Here is a 14,058-nt window from a genome sequence, read left to right on the forward strand (position 1 = left end):
GAACTCTCCTGCTCTTCTTCACAATAGGTATTGGTGATTCAAAAGTGGTACTGGGTCATCAGTTATACGGCTGACCCTAGAATCAGATTAAGCACCCAGTGACAGCTGGAAGGAATTATGGATCAAACTATTGCGTGATTAATCATTTTAGTTCCACCTACGATTTCCGTAAAATTAAATGTCGGCCACCTAATGATTTTATTTTTGTTGAATTTGGGAGTTTAAAAGAGCATGTCAGCTTAAACTGTCGATTTGAACCTAAAAATAAAACTTCTGTAAGTGAAAACGGTCTCAGTAGAATTAGCCATAACTTCTCTCTGTCAGGTGTGTATGAGGCAGTAAGCAACTCACGGGCTGATTAAACGCTGAGCCTGCTGGCTTGGGACCACAGCGGAGGATGAGACAGGTCCATCAAAAACACCAGGAGCATTAACTGGGACAATCAGCTGCCACACTGTCAGTGCCTGTTGGTGTCGCAGAATTGCAGGATGAATGGCAGTGACGTTAGGTAGAAGGAAAACGAGAAAGAATTGCATTTATATAGCGCCTTTCAGTCTGGTGCCTAGTCCTGATTGCTCAACGGCGACCCCTGTTGGAAGGCGCTGAAGGACTTTGGGTGCGTGTAAAGAAAAAAAAATTGCATTTCTATAGCGCCTTTTACAACATCAGGAAGTCCCAAAGCCCTTTACAGCCAACAAAGTAATTTTTGAAGTTTGGTCGCTGTTGCAATGTAGGAAGCAGGGTAGCCAATTTACGCACAGCAAGCTCCCGCAAACAGCCACCTGATAATGACCAGAGAATCTGTTTTTTAGTGATGTTAATTGAGGGATAAAAAATTGGCCAGGAGACCAGGGAGAAGCCACCTGCTCTTCTTTGAAATAGTGCCATGGATTCTTTTACGTCCACCTGAGAAGGCAGACGGGGGCCGGGGCTTAACGTCTCATCCGAAAGACGGCACCTCCAGCAGTGCAGCATTCCCTCAGCACTGCACTGGGAGCATCAACCTGGATTTTGTGCTCAAGTCTCGGGAGTCAGTCAGGAAATTGTGTCAGGGAAATTGATGGGATTGAAGGCCGATAAATCTCCGGGGCCTGATAGTCTGCATCCCAGAGTATTTAAGGAAGTGGCCTAGAAATAGTGGATGCATTGGTGATCATTTTCCAACATTCTATTGACTCTGGATCAGTTCCTATGGACTGGAGGGTACTAATGTAACACCACTTTTTAAAAAAGGAAGGAGAGAGAAAACGGGGAATTATAGACCGGTTAGCCTGACTTCGGTGGTGGGGAAAATGTTGGAATCAATTATTAAAGATGAAATAGCAGCGCATTTGGAAAGCGGTGACAGGATCGGTCCAAGTCAGCATGGATTTATGAAAGGGAAATCATGCTTGACAAATTTTTTAGAATTTTTTGAGGATGTAACTAGTAGAGTGGACAAGGGAGAACCAGTGGATGTGGTATATTTGGACTTTCAAAAGGCTTTTGACAAGGTCCCACACAAGAGATTAGTGTGCAAAATTAAAGCACATGGTATTGGGGGTAATGTATTGATATGGATAGAGAACTGATTGGCAGGCAGGAAGCAGAAAGTCAGAATAAACGGGTCCTTTTCAGAATGGCAGGCAGTGACCAATGGGGTGCCGCAGGGTTCAGTGCTGGGACCCCAGCTATTTACAATATACATCAATGATTTAGATGAAGGAATTGAATGTAATACCTCCAAGTTTGCAGATGACACTAAGCTGGGTGGCGGTGTGAGCTGTGAGGAGGATGCAAAGAGGCTGCAGGGTGACTTGGACAGGTTAGGTGAGTGGGCAAATGCATGGCCGATGCAGTATAATGTGGATAAATGTGAGATTATCCACTTTGGTGGCAAAAACAGGAAGACAGAATATTATCTGAATGGTGACAGATTAGGAAAAGGGGAGGTGCAACGAGACCTGGGTGTCATGATACATCAGTCATTGAAGTTTGGCATGCAGGTACAGCAGGCGGTGAAGAAGGCAAATGGCATGTTGGCCTTCATAGCTAGAGGATTTGAGTATAGGAGCAGGGAGGTCTTACTGCAGTTGTACAGAGCCTTGGTGAGGCAACATCTGGAATATTGTGTTCAGTTTTGGTCCCCTAATCTGAGGAAGGACATTCTTGCTATTGAGGGAGTACAGCGAAGGTTCACCAGATTGATTCCTGGGATGGCAGGACTGACATATGAGGAGAGACTGGATCAACTGGGCTTGTATCCACTGGAGTTTAGAAGAAGAGAGGGGATCTCATAGAAACATATAAAATTCTGACAGGATTGGACAGTTTAGAGGCAGGAAAAATGTTCCTGTTGGTGGGGAGTTCCAGAACCAGGGGTCACAGTCTAAGAATAAGGGGTAAGCCATTTAGGACCGAGATGAGGAGAACCTTCTTCACGCAGAGAGTGGTTAACCTGTGGAATTCTCTACTGCAGAAAGTTGTTGAGGCCAGTTCATTAGATATATTCAAAAGAGAGTTAGATATGGCCCTTACGGCCAAAGGGGTCAAGGGGTATGAAGAGAAAGCAGGAAAGGGGTACTGAGGTTGAATGATCAGCCATGATCTTATTGAATGGCGGTGCAGGCTCGAAGGGCTGAATGGCCTGCACCTGCACTTAATGTCTATGGGCTAGACTTTCCACTTCACATTGCCCATCTATGGCCCATCTATGCCCCAAAATGGACCTCTCTCGCCCATTTTGAGCAAAAAGTGGAAACTAGGCCCAAAATATCGCTGGAAAAATAGGCCCCCAAGTTTCCACTTTGATCGATGAGATGATCGCTGAGATGATTGCCCACACAAGGCCCATCCCAAGTTTCAGCACTTAACATGCACTTCGCTGGACCGATGCAAGGCCCAAATAAGTGCTCAAAAATAGTTGCTTTTTCAGGGCCTTAGAGAAAGAAATGGGCACTACGGACACCATTTTTAGCCTCTGAGGAAGGGTGGAGAATTGTTCTGAGTTATTTAGAGAGTAAAATTGATGCAAATTGTACTCAGAAATTTGGGACAGGGAATATAAATGGGTATTATCACCTTATTTATGCATATATTGGAATTATTTATTAAATAGCTTTTACATAGTGAAATTATTTAATGATATTCCGTGGGGAAACAGAATAAACAAACAAATCTGCATGATTCAAAAGTTGTAGACTTTTTTTTAATTAACAAACAAAGAACTAATGAAACAACCCCTCCCCTCCAACCCCCCACCACCCACACCAACCCACCCTTCCCTCAAAATCCCCAAAATGTTACAAGAAGAAGAAATAAACATTTTACAGAACAAGTGGCCATTTAAGTAATGATAACAAGTGACCATTTCAGTCATGACAACAAGTGATCATTTCAGAAAGAATGGAAAGGGAACAGTTAAGTAATGATAACAAGTAAACAAGTGAACATTTAACTTTATGCTGGGTTGCGTAAAATTTAGTTATGTTTAAATGTAACCCAATAACATTGCAGATTCTAGTTACTATTTCGATCATTAAATAATACATAAATATAAATTTCAACTACTCTCGCAGCTGCCAATAGGCTGTTCCGCCGTTTGCGGCACTGGTCCGGTGTGCGCGTTTCATTGGAGACCGATGTGACTACGTCGGCTATTTCGGACCAATTCCTGCGATATGCACGGGGTGGAGGTTTCCCCTGCCCACCCCGTGTTAGATCCTCCCACCTGGAGCTGACAGCATTTACGAGGGCCTCATTTGCCTCTTCGCTGAAGGGTTTGGCCCTTCTCTTTCCTGCACCTCCCTCCATTCTTTAAACTTATCTGTAATTTGGATAAGACTTTCAGACCTGCTTCCTTTCTCCTCTCCCTCGCTCTCTCTCTCCCAGACCCACCCAGAGCTTCTGAGCATGTGTGAAGACCCTTGACCTCTCAAAACGTGGGAAGAAGCATCAACCTGGGAAAAAAAAATCAACCTGCACATGCGCAGTAATGCATTGCTTGGCTTCTCGGCCTTTTGGCTAAGATCAAGTGTAGTATCTGTTCTTATCAGTTTAATATCCCCTATGGGGACATGATATTGAATTGATTTTTGGACAGGGAGCTGGATCAGGGGCATGCCCCGTCCACTCCATGCACCGACCTGGTATTGCAATATTTCCAGGAACGGTGCAACTTCGCCTCTCGGCCTTTTGGCCTAAGATCAAACACATTGGCACAAAGTGATCTTTGGCGTTAGAGTTGATCTGGAACGAAATTGGATTTAAAAAAAAAAAGTAATGCGTTGCTAGGGAAGCTTTTTTTTTTCATTCACTTCCGTTTTCTTTGGGCGATCAGGAGATCGCCGAGAAATGACATCGCCCATTTGACATTGCTGGGCTAAGGCCGAGTGAAAAATCGCAAAAAATAAATGGGCCTTGAGCCGGCGATCAGCACGGGCGATAGGTTCCGCATCGCTGGAACAAGGCCCATTTTTTCGGCCTTAGCCTGAAAGTGGAAAGTCTAGCCCAATGTTTCGATGTGGGACTTGAACCCACAACCTTCTGACTCAGAAGAGAGCGCTACTCACTGAGCCACAGCCGACACCTAAAGACCCCAGGCGTGCACTAAAGATCGGTCGAAGGAACACTTTCACTGTAGCTCACTGATACTAAAATCCCTTCCATTAACCCACATATACTTCATGCTATGGCACTCTTCGATTTATGCTTCCTGTCAACAAGCTGAGACTGACAACACTCAACTCACTTTATGGCTACCCAACTTCCAGTGTAGTGCAGACTTTTATTGTAATTAATGAGTGTATATATGTATCACACACATTACATAATGCATTGCTTTGAATAATACATTATATAAAAGCGAGAGATGAACCATTAATGCCTATTAAATTATTTTTTTTCCCAAATAAACCCTCTTAGTAATCCTTTGTGAAAGTGTCAAAGCTTTCTGCTTGCATAAGACTGCACTTTTCTTTCTGCTTCTAGTTTGTTAAAATAATGAGCTCCTGGGGAAAAAAAGTAAATTGAAAGAATAAAGTCGAGTTGACTAATGCCCTGAGCAGGGTCTGCTGCACTTACCACATAGATTAAGAATATTCCAATCTCTGGTCCAATCTATGAACTGAATGTAGTTTAGTGGGGTGGGAGTGGTGCATGCTACAATCGGCCACAGTGTCTGTTCCCCAGCTCGGGAGAGAAGGTAATTGCTCAGGATTTCAATAACAACTTGCATTTATATAGCGCCTTTAACATTTCAAAACGTCCCAAGACTTTCACAGGAGCGATTATCAAACAAAATTTGACACCAAGCCATATAAGGAGATATGAGGACAGGTGACCAAAAGCTTGGTCAAAGAGGTAGGTTTTAAGGAACATCTTAAAGGAGGAAAGAGAGAGGGGGAGAGGTTTAGGGAGGGAATTCCAGAGCTTAGAGCTGAGGCAGCTGAAGGCACGGCCGGCAATGGCCGAGCGATTATATCCAGGGATGCTCAAGAGGCCAGAATTGGAGGAGTGCAGATATCGCGGAGGTTTGTAGGGCTGGAGGAGGTTACAGAGATAGGGAGTGGCCGAGGCCGCGGCGGAACTTTGAAAACAAGTTTCCGCTCCTAATCCCCGCTCAGTGGTGCATGCTGAGAAAGTGCATGTTGATGGTCATCAGGTGAGACAGTCAGAGTCCGACTGTCCCTGTGGGTATGTGTTCTGCCCTCTTAATTGTCCTCCAGAAGGTGGTGGTGAGCATGTGTGTGGGTGTCTGTGTGACTGTGTGTGTGCACGGTACAGGGCAGTGCGGAGGGAGTGTTGCATTGTTGGAGGTACCTTCCCTCAGAAGATGCATTAAACTGAGGCCCTACCGGACTGCTCAGGTGGATATTAAAGATGGCCAGGGTATTATTTGAAGAAAAGCAGGAATGTTGTGTGTCCTGGCGAACATCCTTCCCTCTACCAACGAGAAGGTGGTGGTGAGCTGCCTTCTTGAATACACCTGAGGGGCTCGCTAGGCCATTTAAGAGCCAACCACATTGCAGTGGGTCTGGAGTCATATATAGGCCAGACCGGGTAAGGGCACCAGATTTCCTTCCCTAAAGGACATTAGTGAACTAGGTGGGTTTTTTTTTTTAATGACAATCAGTAGTTTCATGGTCACCATTACTGATACTAGCTTTTCATTCCAGATTTATTTAATTAACTGAATTTAAATTCCCCAGCTGCCGTGGTGGGATTTGAACTCAAGTCTCTGGATCAATTGGTCCGGGCCTCTGGATTACTACGCCAGTAACATAAACACTATGCTACTGTACCCCAGCGGTGAAAAAAATAAAGCTTGCCCAGTGGAATAAAATATATTAAGCACATTATTTTCACTGGACCTTTACTGAACTGTCCACATAAGAGAAGGCAGCTTGTAGAGAATTAACTGAGTTAAGTTGGGTTGTGACAGGTGTAATGTATTTGCTTCATGGGTTCTTTGCTTAGGAATTCATAGGAACACATCGCTATTAAGAACTAGTTTGTTTATTAGCAAAAGGTTTAACAATCACACTACACATTACCAGTTCATCCACCAGACTCACAACCACCTGCCTCATCGTGGATCCCCTGAACCCAACTGACTGGAGTTTTATTGAGTCTTGTGAACATCATGTGACCGGCTAAGCCACTCACAACACAACAGCTCTACAAACCCGTGAGCATGCTCACAAGGTGCGTACATTACAACAGGTAGATCCAAAGAGCATTGGAATGTTGGTCTGATCTCTGCCGTGTCACCACCCAGCAGAGGCTCAGCATCTTCCGCACGAGATGGGAGCAAACACTGACAGCCAGAAACCATCTCCGCCAATATCTGGACCTCTCTCATGCACCTCCTAGTTACAGTCTAGGAAGCAGGGCCCTTGACTCTCTCTCTTAGGCGGTCCCTCGTATCGAGGATGACTTGCTTCCACACCAAAGAGGGATGAGTTCACTGGTGTTTCAATGTTTCAGGTCCCGAACTACATATTGAAGGGTGGAAGCTGCCTGCGTGTGGATTTTCTTAATGTGTGATGGCCGTCCCCCTGTGTAGACCGTCAGTCAGGAGATGTAGCATGAGAACGAAAAGGAGAGAAAATAAAACGCCTTCATGATGGAAGTAGGGAATTAAAAGTAAAAAAGTTTAACCTTTGTTGTATTCAATGAGATGAGTCTGCCCATAAATAAAAGATGCATTCACAGTTTTTTATTCCCACAGGCATGTCATTCTAATGAGTACTCTTGCACTAAAATAAAAATGTTGGGGTCACGTAACTGAAAGTTCAGACGGAATAAAATAAACTCTACATTAGTATGTGTGCAATGTCTCTAAATGTCCTTTAATAATTGGTACTTTATGATAAATGAATGCTGTACCTAAATAATATGAACAAAACCATTAGGCTGGTTAAGTTTCTGTGCACAAATACGTCTAAACGGAGATGAATGACGCTAAATTAAGTTGTCAATATGAGAAAGAGGCATTTATTTAATTTTGCGTTTTTTAAAAAACAAAAACAGGATATTTTACCATCTTTTTTTTTGTTTACATTATAATTTGATTGGATGCCTGCTCCAAGACACCTGCTAATGCCACTATGAACAGCGGGAGACAGAAGCCAAATGCAGCTCTGGGATCAACTCTGTCTCCTTCTCTTGCACAATCGCATTTATATAGTTATACATTTATACATTTATCGATCTCAAGACACCCAAAGCACTTTACAGCCAATGAAGTACTTTTGAAAATAAAAACAGACAATGCTGGAAGTACTCAGCAGGTCAGGCCACATCTGTGGAGAGAGAGACAGAGTTAACGTTTCAGGTCGGTGACCCTTCCATCAGAACTGGGAAAAGTTAGAGATGTAACAGATTTTAAGAAAGTACAGAGGCAGGGAAAGGCGGGGAGAGGAGGAAAGAACAAAAGGGACGATCTGTGGAAGGCAGGAGAGATTAAAAGACAAAAGGGATGATGCTGCAAGGCGAAAGGAGATGGAAATGGGATGAGGAAAGAAACAACAGACGGGTCTAGAGGAGGTGTAAATTGGAATCATCAGAATCATCAGCAACAGGTGCCATCCGAAAAAATGGGGGGCAGAGGTTATAGTCTGAAATTGTTGAACTCGCCGTTGAGTCCAGGAGGCTGTGAAGTGCTTAATAGAAAGATGAGGCGCTGTTCCTCGAGCTTTTGTTGAGCTTCATTGGAACAGTGTAAGATGGAGAGGTCAGAGTGGGAGTGGAACCGAGAATTAAAGTGACAGGCGGCCGGAAGCTCGGGGTCACGTTTACGGACTGAACGGAGGTGTTCCGCAAAGCAGTCACCCAGTCTGCATTTGGTCTCCCCAATGTAGAGGAGACCGCATCGTGAGCAGCGAATACAGTATACTGAATTGCAGGAAGTACAAATTGCTGTTTCACCTGGAAGGTGTGTTTGGGGCCCTGGACGGTCGGGAGGGAGGAGGTAAAAGGGCAGGTGTTGCATTTCCTGTGCTTGTACGGAAAGGTGCTGTGGGAAGGAGAGCGGGGCGGAGAGTGATTGAGGAGTGGAGCAGGGTGTCACGGAAGGAACGGTCCCTCCAGAATGCTTTTTTCAAGTGTAGTCACTGTTGTAATGTAGAAAAACGTGGCAGCCTACTTGCGTACAGCAAACTCCCACAAACAGCAATGAAATAATGACCAGGCAATCTCTTTTTAGGTGTTGATCGAGGGATAAATATTGGCCAGAGACAGCAGGGATGAGAGTCCCCTGCTCTTCTTCTAATTAATACTGTGGGATCTTCTTCGATGCTGTAACCAATCTGCAATCTTTTACTTCCACCTGAGAGGGCAGATAGGGCCTTAGATTAACATCTCATACTGAAAGAGAACACCTCTGACAGTGCAGCACTCCCTCAGTACTACAATTGGAGTGTCAGCCTGCATTTTGCATTGAAGTTCCTGGAGTGGGATTCTGAACCCACAACCTTCTGACTCAGAGGTGTTACCCACTGAGCCACAGCTGACACTTGGGACCTTTGACTCAGTGGCAGTGTGACATTGATGCTCCAATGTAGTCTGTGTCTGTTTGAACAAATGTATCAGCTGACAGCCCTGATACCTCTAAGTCATTGAGGCTGTGGGTTCAAGTTCCACTCCAGCGCTTGAACGTCTAATCTTGGCTGAAATTCAGGACTGAAGGAATGCTGCACTGTTGGAGGTGCTGTCCTTCAGATGATATATGAATACAGGGATGGTAAAGATGTTAAATGCAAGTTGAGGTCAAGATCAGCCATGATCTGACTGAATGGGGGAACAGGATTGAGGGGCTGAATGGCCTCCTCCTGTTCCAACAGGTGCAATGGCCTCTTTCTGTGCTGTAATTCCTATGATTACATGAATAGATGCTACATGTTACTGAGCTGGTCTAATTTATGGGTTTTATTTTCATAGATACTGGAATTCCCTGGTCATCACTGCTATTTGTCATTTAATAAATGGGCACTGGTTACATCACAAATATCAATGATCCAGTATCTGGAGTGCGCAGAATTGGTAACTGTACTGCCTGCTGTAGAACTGAGCTATCCAGGTTCAATTCTCCACTCTGTGCTGAGCGAGCTGATTTCAGCTAGGGTAGGAGTAAGGGGTCTGCAATTGGTCTTAGGCTCTCCCTACAGTTGGATAAGATGCTGACACTCAGCGCTGAGCACCATGCGGGACTGCAGTTACGTGGAGAGACTGGAAAAGCTATGGTTGTTCTCCTTCGAGCAGAGAAGGTTAAGGGGAGATTTAATGGAGGCGTTCAAAATGTTGGAGGGTTTTGATAGAGTAAATAAGGAGAAACTGTTTCCAGTGGCAGCAGGCAGAGGACACAGATTTAAAGTAATTGGCAAAAGAACCAGAGGCGACATGAGCAAACGTTTTTTTACACAGCGAGTTGTTGGGATCTGCAATGCGCTGCTGGAAAGGGTGGTGGAAGCAGATTCAATAGTAACGTTCAAAAGGGAATTGGATAAATACTCGAAGGGAAAGATTTGCATGGGTATTGTAAAGTACTTGCTTCATGGGATCTTTTCTTAAAAATTCATAGCAACACATTGCTATTAAGAACTAGTTGGTTTATTAATTAATAATCATAACTAATAATAATAATAACTTTTATTTATATAGTGCCTTTAACAGTAAAACTTCCCAAGGTGCTTCAAAGCAGTGTTACAAGACAAAACAGATACATTTGACACCGAGCCACAAAAGAAGAAATTAAGGCAGATAACCAAAAGCTTGGTTAAAGAGATCGGTTTTAAGGAGTGTCTTTAAGGAGGAAAGAGAGGTGGAGAGGTTTAGGGAGGGAGTTTCAGAGCTTAGGGCCCAGGCACTAGTAGGCACGGCCACCAATAGTTGAGCAGTTATAATGAGGGATGTTCAAGAGGGCAGAATTTGAAGAGCGCAGACATCTTGTGGGGCTGTGAGGTTGAAAAAGATTACAGAGGTAGGGAGGGGCGAGGCCATGGAGTGATTTGTAAACAAGGATGAGAATTTTGCAATCGAGGTGTTGTTTAACTGGGAGCCTATGTAGGTCAGAAAGCACAGGGATGATGGGTGATCGTGACTTGGTGTGTGTTAAGACACGGGCTGCTGAGTTTTGGATGACCTCAAGTTTACGTAGTGTAGGATGTGGGTGCCAGCCAGGAGTGAGTTGGAGTAGTCAAGTCCAGAGGTAACAAAGACATGAATGAGGGTTTCAGCGGCAGAACAGCTGAGGCAGGGGCGGAGGTGGGTAATGTTACGGAGGTGGAAAAAGGACGGCTTTAATTATTCCGTGGCTATGTGGCTGGAAACTCATTTCAGGGTCAAATATGACACCGAGGGTGCGAAAGTCTTGTTCATCCTCAGATTGATGCTAGGGAGAAGGATGTTGTTAGGGAACGCAGTTTGTGGTTTATTAACAAAGGTTTAACAATCACACTATACATTACCAGTTCATCGACTAGGCTCACAACCACCTGCCTCATCGTGGATTACCTAGGATGACTGGGGTTTTATTGCGTCTTGTGAACATCACGTGACTGGCTAAGCCACTCACAATGCAACAGCTCTACAAACCATTGAGCATACTCACAGATGCATACATTACAGGTAGGGGAAAGGACAGGAGAATGGGACTAATTGGATAGGCCTTTCAAAGGCACGATGGGCTGAACAGCCTCGTTCTGTGCTGGATCATTCTATGCTCATGCCTCAAAGGCTGTCCACGTTGGGCAAGTTACCAGAGGACAGCTTAGAGCCGATAGAAATGTACGCACCAGGTGTGTTCAGGAAAGGAGAGAAGATTGGAGGGTTTTGTTTAAGTAGACCATGTTATTTCCTGGTGATTACTCGCTATAAGTCCCCTGGTCAAGTCAGAATCTTTAACCATCAATCAGAAGAAAAGAATGGACCGAGAATGGAGTACAGGCACCCTTATGAATTTCACAGTAATTAATCATAAAAAAGATTTTAAAATACCACAAAATGATTTTAAGGAGGAAAGAGAGCATTCTCATCATATGTGGGTCAGACCTTGCTCCGATCGCCTGTGACCAGCTAAAGGCCTTGATGAGATTATTGCCTTGTGATCACTCCCATGTGTTTTTTATTCTCTATCTACTTCACCCTCAGATTCGAGGGTTAGACTTTAATTTTTCTTTCTAATTATCTCATACATTATCGTGCCCAAACTGCTAATGCAAGTTAACTTTCTCTTTTGTGTTTGTATTACAAACAGTAACCCATTGCGTACTTCATCATCTGTTGCAGATCCCTTCTGCCTGTGAACTCTTAGACTGAAGATAGGGTTTGCGATTATTTGTGCAACAATTGTACCCCCACCTCACCCCGATCCTCCCCGACCCCCCCCCGCCCAACCACCCCCACCCCCCCCCGAACAAATGTGAAATGAAAAGAGGTTCATCAACTTCCGTAAAGGAAATGGGCAGATTGACGGGTCCAGTGTTAATCTATTCCCTCTTTAGATACTGTACAGGGTGTTGGTGAGACCACACCTGGAGCACTGTCTACAGTTTTGGTCTCCTTATTTAAGGAAGGATATACTTGCATTGGAGGCAGTTCAGAGAAGGTTCACGAGGTTGATTCCTGAGATGAAGGGGTTGTCTTATGACGAAAGGTTGGGTCTATACTCATTGGAGTTTAGAAGAAATCTTATTGAAACATATAAGATTCTGAAGGAGCTTGACAGGGTAGATGCAGAGAGGATGTTTCCCTTCGTGGTGGAATCTAGAATGAGAGGGCATAATTTCAGAATAAGGGGTCGCCCATTTAAAATGGAAAAGAGGAGAAATTTCTTCTCTCAGCGGGTCGTGAATCTTTGGAATTCTCTTCCCCAGAGAGCTGTGGAGGCTGGCTCATTGAATATATTTAAGGTGGAGACAGACAGTTTTTTGATTGATAGGGGAGTCAAGGGTTATGGCGAGCGGGTAGGAAAGTGGAGTTGAGGCCAAGATCAGATCAGCGCAATAGGCTTGCTTAGAACGTTCAAATGAGGACATTTGGGGCAACGAAGTCGAATGCAATTCTTTAATTTTAGATCTTTTTCAAAGTACCACCGCACCACTGAGCTCGAGGGTCAGCCGACAGAATCGCTCTCTCGCCTGGACACAGGGACTTGGCTTCTTTTGATGCTGCTGTATTGTGGAAGGGTTCTCATCCCTTCAGTTCAGCTTCCACACACCCCCACTCTCCCCGGGCTTCTTTTGAAGCTGAGCCCTGAGCCCCTCTGTTCGGGCGAGGGACCGATTCTGCTGGCTGACGCTCCGACCCTCGAGCCCGGTTTGGAGTTGTTCAGTGGTGACGTGGCACTTTGAAAAAATTCCAAAAGTAAAGAATTTCATTAAACTTCCATTTTAAGTTTGAAAAAATTAAGTTTCATGATGCATATTTAATGTGTTCTTGACTCCCTCCAAAACTTTGCCTAAAAACAATGGCGTCTTTCTGCGTGATTTTTTAATGTGCGCTGCTTTTCCTTAAGTGCCCAGAAAACTTTTTGGGAGTGGTCACATACGCCATCCTAGGAAAAATGTAAGTTGGCCAAACTTGCATAAATGTGAAAACCTGGCCCAGACCTCATGTTATGCTCCCTAAGATGCAAAAATAAAACAAACCTAAAAAATCATAACTAATGCTGGTGCGCAATCTTAGGGGAAACGTGGATATTTTAATTTAGGCCAAAAAAAAGCGGCGCGCGCCAAAAAAATGCCACAGATCACTGGGGAAAATTGAGCCCATTAGCTACAACAGCATGCAGCGGGAACATATTTTTGACATTAGTGTTGCTCTTATGAGCAGAGTCAGGTTTGCAATAAGACTGAAAGACAGCAAGGATCAATGGACTGTTCAATCCTCTTAATTGGCATCTCCTGTTGGATATTAACCTGCTTAATGAGTTTTTAATTACTATTCATTCTAGTTTTTATAGTGACTCCATTTTGAAGGTGAACCATTAGGTGGACTGGTAGCAATGAGTAGTACAGCACCTGCTGGTAGGACCATGGGAGATGGTGAGGATTAGATGCAGATTCTCGTCCTGCTTCTCTCATTTCCAGGTTTGAACCATGACAGGTGAACATTGCAGACAAGATGGAACATTGTGGGGTTGTGGTGATGGTGGTTGCGGGTGGAGGGGGAGGGGTGAACCAATGTTGCAACCAGGGCTCCCCATGGCACCTTTTGGCAGCCAACCAGATAGGGCAATGGTACTGGCAGCAGAGACGGGGGTATGCTCACCCTCCGCTACATTAGTGGCTTCACCAGAATGATATTGGGGCTAAAGGGGTCAATTTACGAGGGCAGGTTGCATAGACTAGGCTTGTATTCTCTTGAGTATAGAAGATTAAGGGGTGATCTAATTGAGGTGTTTAAACTGATTAAAGGATTTGATAGAGTGGATAGAGAGAAACTATTCCCTCTGGTGGGGAGAGTCCAGAACAAGGGGCCATAACTTTAAAATTGGAGCCAGGCTGTTCAGGGGTGATGTCAGGAAGCATCTGTTTACGATATACATAGATGACCTGGAAGAGGGGACAGAGTGTAGTG

The 14,058-nt window shown here is 44.4% G+C and overlaps 1 pseudogene; it reads left to right on the forward strand.

Annotated features, from left to right (window-relative positions):
• Nucleotides 1-3,982: 3,982 nt before the first annotated feature.
• LOC139227211 (U2 spliceosomal RNA) lies at nt 3,983-4,161 on the forward strand (annotated as a pseudogene).
• Nucleotides 4,162-14,058: the final 9,897 nt, after the last annotated feature.

The sequence above is a fragment of the Pristiophorus japonicus genome, chromosome 16 (genome assembly GCF_044704955.1).
Source record: "Pristiophorus japonicus isolate sPriJap1 chromosome 16, sPriJap1.hap1, whole genome shotgun sequence".
NCBI classification, from domain to species: domain Eukaryota; kingdom Metazoa; phylum Chordata; class Chondrichthyes; family Pristiophoridae; genus Pristiophorus; species Pristiophorus japonicus.